The following is a 13,782-nucleotide window of genomic DNA, read 5'->3' as shown; positions in this document are numbered from 1 at the left end:
ATATCCCTTCATGATTCACCTGAAGTCTTAATAGAAGTGAAGTAAACAAGTTGTTAACACTACCAGAACTCCCTATCAATTGCTGTGGCTTCACTGAGCTTCTGTGCTTACTTAGTAAATTAACTTCTAGAATCTTAGGATATTTTACTGACCTTAGCCTGTGTTCTTACAATGAGTGAAGTATTGAAAGTCTAACTCAAAGGAGTTAAAACCGCTTAATATAGGTGAAGCTTATACGCATTGCAATATGCTTTCCTACTTCAGTCATTCTCTATACTTAGGGTAGGGAACTGCTATCATAAATACACTCTTAAATGAGTAATGGCTTAAACATATTAGAAGAATATTCCTGACTCATGTAATAGGCTTTAGAGGGTCCATAGATCAGAGATGCTGCTTTCCACTTATCATGAGGCTTGAGGTTGATTTAAGTCTTGCCTTCTTCAAGGAATGGCTTTCAAGTTCATCCTGAGGGTGTCTCCACTGGAAGAGAAGAGAGGAGAAAGGATTAGCTGGTTTGTATGGGCTGGACTTGGATCACATGCATTCATGTTTAATGGCTTCACCTAGTTGGAGGGGAGTGAGGAATCTAGTCTATGCACCTAGAAGATTTTGGAGCATAGTTAACAATCTGAGACACCTCTCTCCTTCATCACCCCAATGACCTATCTTCTATGTAAATACTCAGACTCAAAATTTTACCTGGAGATACCAAGAAAAGCAAAGAAAAGCAAATTTATGAATGCTTTCTTTATTCCCCCTAAAAGTTTGTCTTTGGAGGTATGGACCAGTAATCTTATGGTCTCTTAACCTCTTTCAGCACAGATTGAAGGGTTTACAAAATGTCCTTGGTGAAAAAAATTACCTGTCACAGAGGCTCTGCCTAAAGACAAACTAAAGACGGGGAGGGACACTGATTAACCAAGGAGGATTTGTAATGTTACAGATTTTCAGACTTGGTAGCCAGTACATCTCATTTCATTTGCTTGCGTATTTATTTCCCTGGTGACTGGTTATAAAGGAGAAAGTCTAAGGCTTTTGCAATTGCAAGGGAGGTGGACCCTGGCAGTTATGGAGCTGTGGGAAAGGAGACATGCTCAGGGCTTCATTTTGAGTAGCAGTTGATGGATCACCCCGTAGGGAGTGTGACTTGTCAGATTTCTATGAAATCACTGATGCCACATAGTCTGACACTTCTCTGCACCTCTTCATTAGGTTTCAAATAAAACCCTTCTTTTCCTTATTTTTTGGCTTGATTGTATCCTTTGGTTCACATTCTCTTTCTTTGTAATAACATTCAGTACCTTGGGCAGAAATTCCTCTACTTCGTCCGCCAGATTTTGCACCAGGGTGAAGCTAACCAGAAGTCACAGTACTTAGCACTTATTTACTGCTTGCTACATTTGCTTGTGGTTTTTTTCGTAATGTCAGTGTAAGATTGAGCGTTTCCTATTGTTAAGCAACTAGTAATAGAGTCTGTACAAGGTAGTCTTACTTGAGCTCATTAGTTGCACGTAGAGTCCCTCTGTTCTGGTCTTTCCTCATTCTCGGTGTTGACAGAGGGCAAGAACACATACCATGTCATTGTTCTATAGATTTTCTCTTCATTGTTTCTCTTCAGCTCAAAATTATGGCTGACCAGCATAGTTCAGCTGAATTTTCTAGTTTCAGGAGCCTGGAAAGGAGGCAGCATAGGAGGACCTTAGTTCACCTTCTCCCGCTGATACACTTGGATAACAGCTACCTCACTCAGTGTGTCTAACCCAGAAAATGAACTGAGTGTTGGCAGAACTGACTCTCCACAGTTCATCGTAGTAGAGAGGAAGCCACATCCAAAACAGCAGGGAGGACAGAGTCCCTCTTGGGAACCAAACTAACTGGCAAGACTGAATTTACTAATTTAGCTTACTCTGTTCTTTCTGCTGAAAGCCAATGTCTGTCCTCTTCGTCTATAATGGGGTTTTCCTTTCTCATCAACTTATTCCATTGTATTTTTTTAATGGTTGCATATTACTTCTTTGCTTTGTTCTTAGTTTTTCTCTCTGATGTCTTAAAAATGCAAATTGATCTGATTTTTCTGTGTTTTAGCTTGCTCGCTTTTAAGTGTATGACATATTTTAATAATTTAATAAACTTGGACTCCTAAAGGTATAATAAATACTAATAAGACAAATGCTGTCTTTAGTGGCAGAATAAGCATAGTATTTTGAAAAACTCCATACTTTTTAGAAATGAAGGTAAACAGTTTTTAAAGATGCATTTCATTTCTACCAGATTATTTCGAATCTAATACAGTTATCAACCATCCTTCAAAAGTTTACATTATGCCACTTCACTTTTGTGAAAGACCTACATTAGTACCCTTCTTTTTTTTACTAACTGAAAGAAATCCAAAGAGGATTTTTGCTTTATCGAAGAAAGGTGAAAAGTGAAAATCGCCTCCAGTGTTGTATTTGCAAGGAGCAGTTACAGAGGCGGCGCTCACCCCGAGTGGTGAGAGTGGTCCCACAGAGCCCCTTCCCCCGGAACCACGCTCGCTTAGCATCTCAGCTTTGAACTGCCATAGCTTTGAACTGCGTCTGTGAGCATCTGGGCTTTATCTCGAGTTTTTTGTGCATCCTTTAGCAAGACGTTTCCTAAGGTATCAGAAAATCCCAAGTTAACTTATTTTTTGGATCTGGGAAGGCTCAAGTATTTTTCCATGTAAATTAATGGTAATTGCTTCCTTGCCTCATGCCATTTCAGTTTATGAAAGTGTTCATAGGAATGCTCTTACTTTAGATAGTGGGGGAGACTTGCATGAAGTTTGTTTTGGCCTCAAGGATGTAATAATTTCAAATAAAATCTGAATAATTCTAAAATGACTTGCATACTGATTAAAACCAAATTGAAAGGGTCTAAGAAAACAAAAATCAGAAGATGGCTGTTCTACTCTATACTATGTATTTATTCCTGTACTTTTTCTTGTTTTCCTTTTGTGCTTGCTATTGAATATAGGTAAATCATGTCATTTTGGCTTACTATTTTCAAATCATGAAGCTAATTATATTTGACATGAAGAAGAGTAGGTTATCATATATTATTTCTACCTCCATAACACCTACATTTGTCTTTTTACAAAGATGTTCTAAAAATGATATACTGAGAAGCACTTCCAGAAAGATGCAGTAAGGATCTCAAAAAATGCATTCCTCCAGAAAAACAAGAACACTGGCAAAAATTATAGAAATCAACTTTTTCAGAACTCTGAAAATCAACTAACAGCTTGTCACAATTTAAAGAGCATTTATTCAATAGAAACTTGGTAAGAAGAGCAAGCTTTGTGGATTTATTTATTTATTTATTTAATTTATTTATTTTTACTTTGTGGATTTAAAATTTTCCTTATCCCATTTCTCTCTCTCACTTTCTCAAAGATTGGGAGGTTGCTGGTTTTCAGCAATTCCAGAGAGTTGTCACTATGTAACTTGTCTTTTTTAGCTTGCTTGCCAGCTGCCAGGATGGCGTTAGCAATGGATATTGGATAACACCAGGCCTTGCTGGGGTGGAAAGAAACAAACAGTGGGTGCAGACACCCTCTGAGCATTCCTCCCATTCCTCTCCTTTCAAAGAAGATGACATGATTTTTAGTGTGAGATGCTGGATTGCAAAGGAACGGTGCCAGAAGTATTGCCCTTAACACTAGAGGTTTTCCCCTTGAAGGGTATCTTGCCCCTCTCCATTACAGAAAGACCCTGGGCTCACACCCTCCTCAGAGGAATCCATTACTAGCTAAGCTCTCTAACACCATTTCCTACCAGGGGGGAAAAGAAGACATTTTAAGTTTGACATTATTTAAAAACACAACAAAGTTTGGAAAAAAGTATACTAGATTAACACATGAACCAAACAAAGAGTTTAAAATAAGCAAATAAAATCTTAGAGAAATGAGGGTTGTGGCAGATACTGAAGGTTGGCTCCCTCAATGTTCTTTCCAATGAATGAGCTTTTGCCATGTGTTCAACCACTATAAGAGTGTAGGAGGCCAAAACCTATCATCAAGAAGACCTTGCAGTTTGAGTTGGATGTGTGACACAAAGGTAGATAATAAGATAAGAAGTCTGTCGAGGATTTCTGGGGAAAATCTTTGCCTGATAAATGTATAGCTTTTTCTCTCCCTTCTCTTTGCTCTCCCTTCTTCCTGCTACCAGTTGCAAGATAGCTGGAGGTTGCTCACTATCTGGGCTCTATGAAGGAAAGATGTGGGGAGAAGAGACCTTGATCCTAACACTTGAAACTGCCAGCAATCACTCACTTATACATCTCTTGCTGTTTGTGAAAGGTAAGCAGTTTAATTTGCTTAAACCATTATCAGTTAGATTTTCTGTTACTCATAAGTAATTCCCAAATGATGCAGTTAGGAGATTGGACATATGAAACAAAAAGCAGTCATTTATACAATTCATTGGAAATATTTAGTATGAAAAATAGAGCTTGAATATGTAGCTCAATAGAGGGGTTAAATAGCTAAATAGGGACAATGGAAGTAAATTGGAGAGCTAGAAAAAGAAGATCCAGGAACTTTCTCAAAAGGCATCAGAAAGGGATAAAGAGATGGACCATGTGACCAAAATTTAAGAATTATGGAAAAGAATAGTAACATTAGTATCTGAATAAACGGTATTTCAGATGGCAAGACAAGCAATAAATAGAAGTAAATAGTTGAAAAAAAAGATGAATAAGATTTACTCAAACTAAAGAAAGATATTCATGTGATGAACTGACAAGTTTCATGCAATGTGAAACAAAATAGGTAAATGAGAACTTAAACATCTGCATATGATGATGAAATGTAAGAACATCGAAGTCTAAGGGGAAAGTTCCAATAGCTTCCAGAGATTAAAAGCAGATCGCTTCAATCATGATAACAAGAATTTCATTGTTATCATGCTGTGGCAATAGCAATGTTGGATAATGGAATACTATTTTTAGAGTGTTGAATGGAAAGATATTTGAATCTAGAATTTTTCCCAGCTGGATTATCATTTAAATTAATGAAAAAAACCCTCATGTGTACAGTGCTTCAAAAGATTTGCCACCTAAGGATCCTTTTTGAAAATACTCTAGGAAAGAGTCAGAAAACCACAGGCCATAGATAGGCCCAAACCGGTCTACCACACGTTTTTGTAAATAATGTTTTATTGGCACACAGTCTACTCAGTCCTGTATGTCATATCTGTGGCTTCTTTCCAGCTACGATCACTCAGTTGAGTGGTTGCAAGCAGATTGTATATAATCCACGAGCCTAGGCTATTTTCTGATAAAAGAAAAAGTTTGTCAACTCTTGCTCTAGGACAAAGTATGCATAACATAAGGGAAGTTAGGATGAGTAACTAACTTGGCAAATTCACTGCTTAAATAATAAAGGATGAGAGCAAGTCAAAATATGTCTCAAGCAGTCCAGAACTAAAGTGTTTTATGTGACGATCACACTGTCATGGAAAGGCCAGAGGAAGCAAATTTATGCTAAAGTATTTGGCTTGTTCAGGCATCACTGTAGCATAGAGGTCCTCAGGTTTGTGCTGCACGCTAGCATCACAGATAAGGAGACATCGTTTTCATTATAGGTACATAATCAAGGCCTGGATTCTGGCCCTCACCTTTCTATCTTACTTCCTGTAGGGTGGAGTGGGGGTGAGGCCAGAACTTGTCTGTGCTGCCACACTGTGATGTCTGAGATGCTGAGGGGGGAACATGTGTGAACATATGGCTAGTGGGGCTGCAGCTGGTCAAGGCTCTGGAAAATCCCCCTAACCAATTTAAAGTGATTCTTTTCTTGAGGAAGTGTTGTCTTCCTCTAACTCATACACATTTGCCCTCTGAGTGAGCAGCTGACATTTTAGAAAGGGAAAATTTGGCTTTGTATAGGTTTAAAAGTGGTAGGAGAAAGTAATTGGATGTATGCTATCAATAAATTAGTGGTATCCAGCAGAAGTATAGAAATTGACCAGCAGAATAGTCTATCCTTCCAATGGACAATAAGAAAGGAGGGAAGGGATAAGAAAACATGATAGGCAGAAATGTAAAATAGTCCATAAGAAATAAATCTCAATGTGGTAGTAATTACAATATATATAAACGCATAAAACTGATCCAAAGATAGAAATGCTCAGGTCAGATTTCAAAATGGTAATTGTTAAGCAAGAGAATCAAGTGACTGTATCTTCATGGAAACACAGACATGACATGGCAGTTGTCAATAATAGTTATTACGGTGCTTTTTCCATATCAAGTTAATTATTCAGAATCAAAGTAATATCTGATATCCTGAAGTCAGAGGTGGGCATCCTAAGGTGTTACTTTCCAATTAATGATCTGTTTTAGCAGTGATTCTGTTTAGTAAAGTCTTAACATGACAGTGATAAGAAAGAAAACTTTTAAAATAATTCTCAAGAGATCCTTTTGCATGGAAAAACTTCTGCCTTACCAAAAATAAAGCTTAACAAAGCAATACTTGGGGCACTTGAGTGGCTTAGTCAGTTAAGCATCCGACTCTTGATCTCAGCTCAGATCTCAATCTCAGGGTCATGGGTTCAAGTCCCGCACCATGCTCCATGCTGGATGTAGAGCCCACATAAAAACAAAACAATACTAAATATTATAATTTTGAAAATTTTGATTAACTTGCTTGGAACCAAACTTGTCAGGAAAGAGCTGTCAGCTGTGATAGAAAGGATGATTAACATGTGTATAGCGTCACAGAGAAATTCACAGACTCACATATTTTGCATAAAAGTCAACTAGTTCATTATGAAGAACAGAGAAACTATAAATCAATGAATTTTTTATTACATGACCACTTGTTTGAAGTGTTGATAGATTTCATCTGTAGACTCGATTCTGTTTTTCTAACTTTGGGTTATTAAGTTGCAAACTACTGAATATGATGTAGTTTTATTTCAGTTAGTAGGAACCAAAAACCTCATCTGTTTCTATGATTAAAGGCCACACACACAAAAAAGAGAACCCACAGTGGGTGATGTGTGATTGGACAATAATTACTATTTTTCACTAACAGCACTGAGTTCCAAAAATGCATTTAAGCGCCAAAATATAAAGTCATATAAAGGACATATATGGGATTTTTTTGGAGATGGTGAACAAAAGTCATTCTAAACCATACTTACTGAGATAGATCATGGCTTTGGTCTTTCATGATGTCATCTAACATCTAAGAATGTTTGTATTGCAGAAGTGCAAAATTTCCACTGCTTTGCTACATCTGGTCTGGTAATGGGAGAGAATGATTAACATTTAGGGAATGTTATACTAGTAACCATTCCAGCATCTTTTTCACCTATAAATGTTTTCTACAATAAAATCCTTAAACCTCCAAATATCCCAATGTCTAGTCCTTTTGGTTGACATGCTAAAAATCCAAAAGAAAGACGTATGATCTGTGAGTACATAGAGGAAGTTGGAAACCTAATATGTCAGCCTCAGCTCTATAGTCAGCATCTTGTGTCCAATAATGAGTTAAACTGAGCCCAAGGCAGGCATAGGACTGAAGAAAGGAAATACACAGGCTGACTGAGGGTGGAGCATCTGGTGAATGAAGCCCTAAAGAAAGTAGGGAAGAGGAAAGTGATAGGATTTGTTCTATGACTAACATTTAACATGTTTACCCAGGATATGGCAGGAAATCTTGTGATTACCGTAATGCTGCTGAGATTCATTTGAAAAATGGTAGCTTTAGGTGCTGCACACTTACTTAACATTCGGCTGCAGATAAATATCTACAAAATTTCTAACAGCTCTGGCTTCTTAGGCAAAATTTGGTGACCCCCTTCTAGTCAACAATATCAGCATTAAGTCAGAGATGAAAACAATCAGGGTGAATTCTGTACCTTTTTTCTTTTCTTTTCTTTTCTTTTCTTTTTTCTTTTCTTTTCTTTTCTTTTCTTTTCTTTTCTTTTCTTTTCTTTTCTTTCTTTTCTTTTCTTTCTTTTCTTTTCTTTCTTTCTTTTCTTCACATACATTTGTTATATATTTTTTTGTCATTTGAAAAGTAATTATTGAAAACCTAAATGTCAGGCATTTTGTTTGGTACCATAGTTAGCTCTGGTTAGAATAATATCCCTTCATTCGAGGAGTTAATATTTTTGTGTGAAGACAGGGAAATGAAGAGGCAATCACAATGTGGCATATGGTTCTAGGATACTTTAGGAGTCCATAGGAGTGTCACTTGACCTAATTTCAGATATCAAGGACAGCTGCTTGGAAAAAGTGCAGTTGTTAGCCGAGAGCCAAAGCATACAAATATTAGCCAGGTGAAGGCAGGGGTGGGAGGGGGTAGGTAGCAGTGTAGAAGTATATTCTGGGCAGAGAAAACTGCTCGTGCAAGGTTCAGTGGCAAGAAACATTGTGATTTATAAGGAATTCATTATAATTCAGGAATAGAGTAGCAGGTTGAAGGAAGGAGGGAAAAGAAATGAATCATTAAGAACTACTCTATAATTCGTGATAGGGAGTCTGAACTTCATGACAAAGCCTTCGGAAGTCACTGGAAGATTTAACTAGGGTTAGATTTGTGTATTAAGAAGATCATTTTGGAAGCAGTTTGAAGAATGACCTGAAAGGAGAAACCTGGGGCCAGGTGTGAAATTGGGATACTATAGTGTGAACCAGATAAGAAATGGAGGTGGTCCAATTCATATAAACAGCTGAGAAAATGGAGAGATGAGAAGGAGATTGGATAATTGGAACTGATGATTGATCAGGCATAAGGGAAGAAAGAGAAGTTAAAGCTGATTGCTGGAGTTTGTCATTTGGGCAACTGGGGGATGATGATATTCTTTGGAGACAGGGACAATCAAATCAAAAGGAGCCTACAGTCTCATGAGAGGTTTTAAGTAGCATTATATGCTTGCCGTTGTGCCTGACTTGCTTTCTGTTTCAAGGATTCTTATTGTTCCTCCTTCATTTTACAATTTGGTTCTCATTTCAAGACTTCCCTCATTATTTGTCTATTTTCCCTCTCATTGGGATGTTTTGTTTTTACTTCATTAATGGATATTGCTGGTCAAAATTTTTTTTGTTGTTGTGGAGGGCTTACATGGCTCAGGCAGTTAAGTATCTGACTCTTGGTTTCCACTCAGGTCACGATCTCGGGGTCATGAAATTAAGGATTAGTAACCTTAATTCCATTTGCAACTTTAATTCACATTTGCCATGTTACATAATATATTCACAGATTCTGGGACTTAGAACTTGGACATCTTAGAGTGGGTAAGTGGATCATTATTTTGCCTACCACACTTATGAAATTCAATTAAACAGTATTTTAATTATCAAGGTTTTTCTTCTGTTTTTCAGATTTAATCACACCGAGGTCATTAATAATTCTCATGTGGCAAAGTACAATGGAGAATTCTCAGTTCTCTACTTGACCTAAGAGCAGCTTTGATTTATGAATGATTTACTTCTCCTTAATGCCCATTCTTTCGCTGGCTTCCAGGACATTACATTCTCCCTTACCACTTTCTTCTGTCTCATGGACTACTTCTCAGTCTCCTCACTGGGTGTTCCCATTTCTCTGAGTGCATGATGATAGAGTGCCCCAAAGAGTTCTTTGTCCACTGCTTTCCAGCATTTGTACTCACTTCCTTGGCAACCTCATGGACTCTTAAGATTTTAATATTACTCATATGCTGACAGCTTTCATGCTTGTATTGCTATGTCTAAACTTCTCAAATTCCAGACCTTTATATTCATGTATCCTCTACATCTTTATTTGAAAGTCTAACAAACATTTCAAAGTCAGCATACTCATAACTGAAATTCTACTCTTCCCATCAAAATCTGTCCCATTGTAGTTTGCCCTATCTGTTGATGTCAACTGTGTCATTCCAGGATCTTAAGACAAAAATCTTGTAGTTGCTATTGAATTCTTCTTTTCCTTCACACCCCATATCCCTTCTGTTAGAAAATCCTGTGGCTGTGGCTTTAAAATATACCCAGTATTCATCACTTCTCAACAGCTTAACTACTATCACCGTGGTCTATGAACTATTTTCGGGACCTCATGACCCACACAACAGTGGTGAAAGTTATCTTGCAATAAGGAACATCAGATTCAGAAATATGATATATAAAAATTGAGAAATCTGCATTTTTATGCACAGACAATATCTTAATACTTTTATCATATGCTATATATACCTTATTGATTCCTGCATAAATGCATTATCAAGTACAAACTTTCTTCAATTCTATTTTCTAAGAAGTTTCATTCTTTAAGAAGAAAAGAAAGTCGTTGGACTTTAAAAATTATAAAAAAAATTATAGCAGCATTTCAAGTTAGTTTCCATGGCTGGCCAAATATTAAAATGTTCTGAACATGTTTTTGGTCAAGGTAAATGTGGAAATGCTTGGATTTGGATTATATTCACTTCAACCTTTATCAGACTATATTAACACTTGTCTCTAATGTTTGAATAAGAAATTTAGAGTACTATATCCTGATTACATATGGCGGTAAGCATCAACCCACAAATATTTTAAACATTCCTTTATATGCCTCCTAAATACCTGATAGTTCCTGACCAGAGTAATAGCATTAGGCTAAATTTGATGCACTGAAATAATTTTTAATTATAGAGAGGCTGCTTTTGGATTCATTATCAATTTGATCTCCCATTAAAATGAAGGCAAAAAGTAAAATTTGCAGCCCAGATAGAGATTATGTCAAACTTCCTGTATCAACAGATATGATGATTTTGCATTAGTATCTTGAGTGTTTCTTTACTACTAAAAAGGTTTTTATTTCTAGTTGCTGGTTCTGATTAATTTCTTCCTCCCTACTGCACTCTCTTGAGGATGTTTGTTTGAGATAAGTATTCCAGAAAAATTTCCTTGCTATTTTTTAGCTATCTTTTGAAAAGCTTTCTAATTTTTAAAGTGATATTCAAAACTAATTACTATGGCACACTGGAACTTCTCAAACCAACCCAATGTTTTTTAGAATATTGATGAGAACACACTGTTTGTTCCCAAGTCTAAACTATTTTTTGTCTCTTCTCCAAAGAGATCCATCAAAGGAGAGAAAGAAGATGACTTGGGACTTCTGAAATAAAATACCACTAAGAAAACTTTTAGGAATAGAAACAACAATAAATAAATAAACAACAGCAAAGTACAGAAGATCCTAATATTTAGGAAGATGGATTTGAAAGAACAATCAGGAAGGAGAAAGAAAAGGACTCTTCTGAGACACATCAGTTACTATTCTTCCATTTTAGAATGCTCTATACATTAAGCAATATAGGTCTGATGGACCCGCAGAAAAGGCAGGAATTATGACCTCAGCTCTTATGTTTATGCATCCCAGTGGCTATCCCGCTGACTTAGCACAGCCTGCAATATCCCATTTTATTTGGTATCTGATTCTCCAACTCAAGAGCATCCTTGGAGGCCTACTTGGCATTGAAGACAGAGCAACTGTTCAGAAAGTTTTAGCATCTCCATAAAATAAGTGACAATGATTTTCTCAATACCTAAGCAAAGTGGGAGGTAACATTTCTAAAAGATGCTTCCCATAGCTGCTCTCAACCCATCTTTTTTTTTTTTTTTCAACCCATCTTTTAAAATACTGAAATTGCAGATCCTAATTGGCCTCTGGCACACATTTTTCCTATGGTTGATCCTGGGGTAAACATAGACATTAAGTGTGATTGATATCCCTGGAGCTAAACTATTTGAGTTTATTTGCAGGTCATCACTCACTGGTTGTACAGTCTTGGACACATTAGAAAATTTCTTTATTTCTCAGTTTCCAATTTATACTATGAGGATGATGATAGTAATAATATAGGCCTCATAAGTTTGTTGACAGGGTTGGATTAGCACCCTCAAGTAAATGCTGGTCAACATCATTGGGAGGAGTGGTTCAAATTTTAGCAATGACAATTTTTCTTAAAGGTTTAAACCAGATTATTTACGCTAAAATAAGAATGAGATGTTTTGAGAGAAGTGGCCTATTTTAACCCTCAGAGTTCTAAACAATACTGGATTGAAAGATTTTACCAATATTGAAATTGTGTTGTAAGAAGGGACACTGATGATTAGAAATAGATGCCTGAGACTTTGGTAGGATAATCACAATATATTTACCTGAAAGAGTAAGTTCTGAAGCTCAAAACACTAGAGTTAGTTTTGTATAAGTCTATCAAACAGGAGCCCAGGTGGCTCAGTAGTTTAGTGCCGCCTTCAGCCCAGAGCCTGATCCTGGAGACCTGGGATTGGGCTCCCTGCATGGATCCTGCTTCTCCCTGTTCCTGTGTCTCTGCCTCTCTGTGTGTCTCTCATGAATAAATAAATAGAATCTTAAAAAAAATAAAAAATAAAACAGGTTATAAGTTATATCTTAAAAGTCTATCAAACAATACTGATGTCTAAGTGCTTGGGGTTTTTAATTGTCAGGAACTATCTAAAAGGCAGATAATGTTATTTTGAATATGTGCTCCTATTACTAATTGGCAATTGGGATAACCTGTGTGTTTGTTACCAATGACCATAAAATCAACAAACAAACAACACAATTATCTGGCTTCTTGATTGCTCATGGCAATTAAGAACTTCAGCCTTTGCCTGAATTCCCATGAGTTTACCTAGAAACTCAATTTCCAGGTTGCTGTCATCCCACTGCCCAGGGAGTATGTGCCCAAGGAAAAGAAACTGTAGTAAAGCTTATTTCAACTGATTCAATTCAAAAGATTATTAAGTACCTACTATGTGCAAAGTTAGTGTCAAGGACTGAGAAGAGATATCAAGGAAAGACAAATACAGAAGCAAATAGATTCATTAACAGATATTGTTCAGAGCTGAAAGAAACTTAGTCTATATGGTGCATAATATAATAATGTAACAAGCTTAATATTACAACACTGTGTTATACCTGATGGTCAATGATACTGGTGGATGTAAGATATTCTGTTTAGCTTTATTTATTCATTTTTTAAGTAGGCTCCACATCTAGCACAGAACCCCATGTAGGGCTTGAACTCATAACCCTGAGATCAAGATCTCAGTTGAGATCAAGATTCAGATGCTTAACTGACTCAGCCACCCAGGCATACATTTATTAATTTCTTTTTTAAGTGCTATCATGTGAAGAATGACTTACTGTCCTTCGCCCTCTCCTCCTAAAATTCTCTGAAATCCCATAGAACTTTATCTTTTCCTCACCTAATTTTCATCAAGTTCTATGATTTATTTAATTTACAAGATAGAATAGTTATTGCTACATCAATTACTGATATCAGAATTATTAAAAACATTCTCAGCTAAAACACTTACTGTGTAAACTTGGACAGGCCCTCTAATCATTTTGTGTGCCAGTCTCCTTCTATTTAAAATGGAAGCTAATGACAATACTTATCTCACAGAACTATGAGGACTGAAGGTGTTAATAACATGTAAATATGCTTAAAAATTGTCCATATTATGTACAACAATCATTATATTAAGATGAATTAGAATTTAAAAGTGTTTTTGTTATTCTTTTTTTGAATCACATTGAAAACTAAAAAAAATCATACATTTAACTAACACAAATTGACATAAACCATTCTACCAAATAGTGCCCATAACATTATCTTGAAACACTGGAAACTAAGGGATACCAGAGAAGATTGGAAGGAAGATTCTTTTTAGATTTTCTTTATTTATTTGAGAGAGAAAGAGAATATAAGCAGGGGAAGGGGCAAAGAGAGAAGCCAGACTGGGCGGGGGAGGGGCTTGATC

General features: G+C 36.5%; 1 long non-coding RNA gene across 16 annotated transcripts in view; it reads left to right on the top strand.

Moving 5' to 3' along the window:
- Positions 1 to 13,782, top strand: part of LOC144303762 (uncharacterized) — a 135,159-nt gene that overhangs the window by 3,993 nt on the left and 117,384 nt on the right. For 11 of the 16 annotated variants that reach the window (XR_013370743.1, XR_013370747.1, XR_013370741.1 and 8 more), the window contains exons 3-5: positions 3,123 to 3,304; positions 4,191 to 4,321; positions 9,138 to 9,267. This is a non-coding gene — a long non-coding RNA (uncharacterized LOC144303762). Of the gene's footprint in view, positions 1 to 3,122; positions 3,305 to 4,190; positions 4,322 to 9,137; positions 9,268 to 11,065; positions 11,649 to 13,782 lie in introns of those variants that run through there. The other 5 variants (XR_013370744.1, XR_013370739.1, XR_013370738.1 and 2 more) reach the window with 2 other exon arrangements.

Source organism: Canis aureus, chromosome 33 (assembly GCF_053574225.1).
Source record: "Canis aureus isolate CA01 chromosome 33, VMU_Caureus_v.1.0, whole genome shotgun sequence".
Taxonomy (NCBI): domain Eukaryota; kingdom Metazoa; phylum Chordata; class Mammalia; order Carnivora; family Canidae; genus Canis; species Canis aureus.
This window is presented reverse-complemented; position numbering and strand designations above follow the sequence as displayed.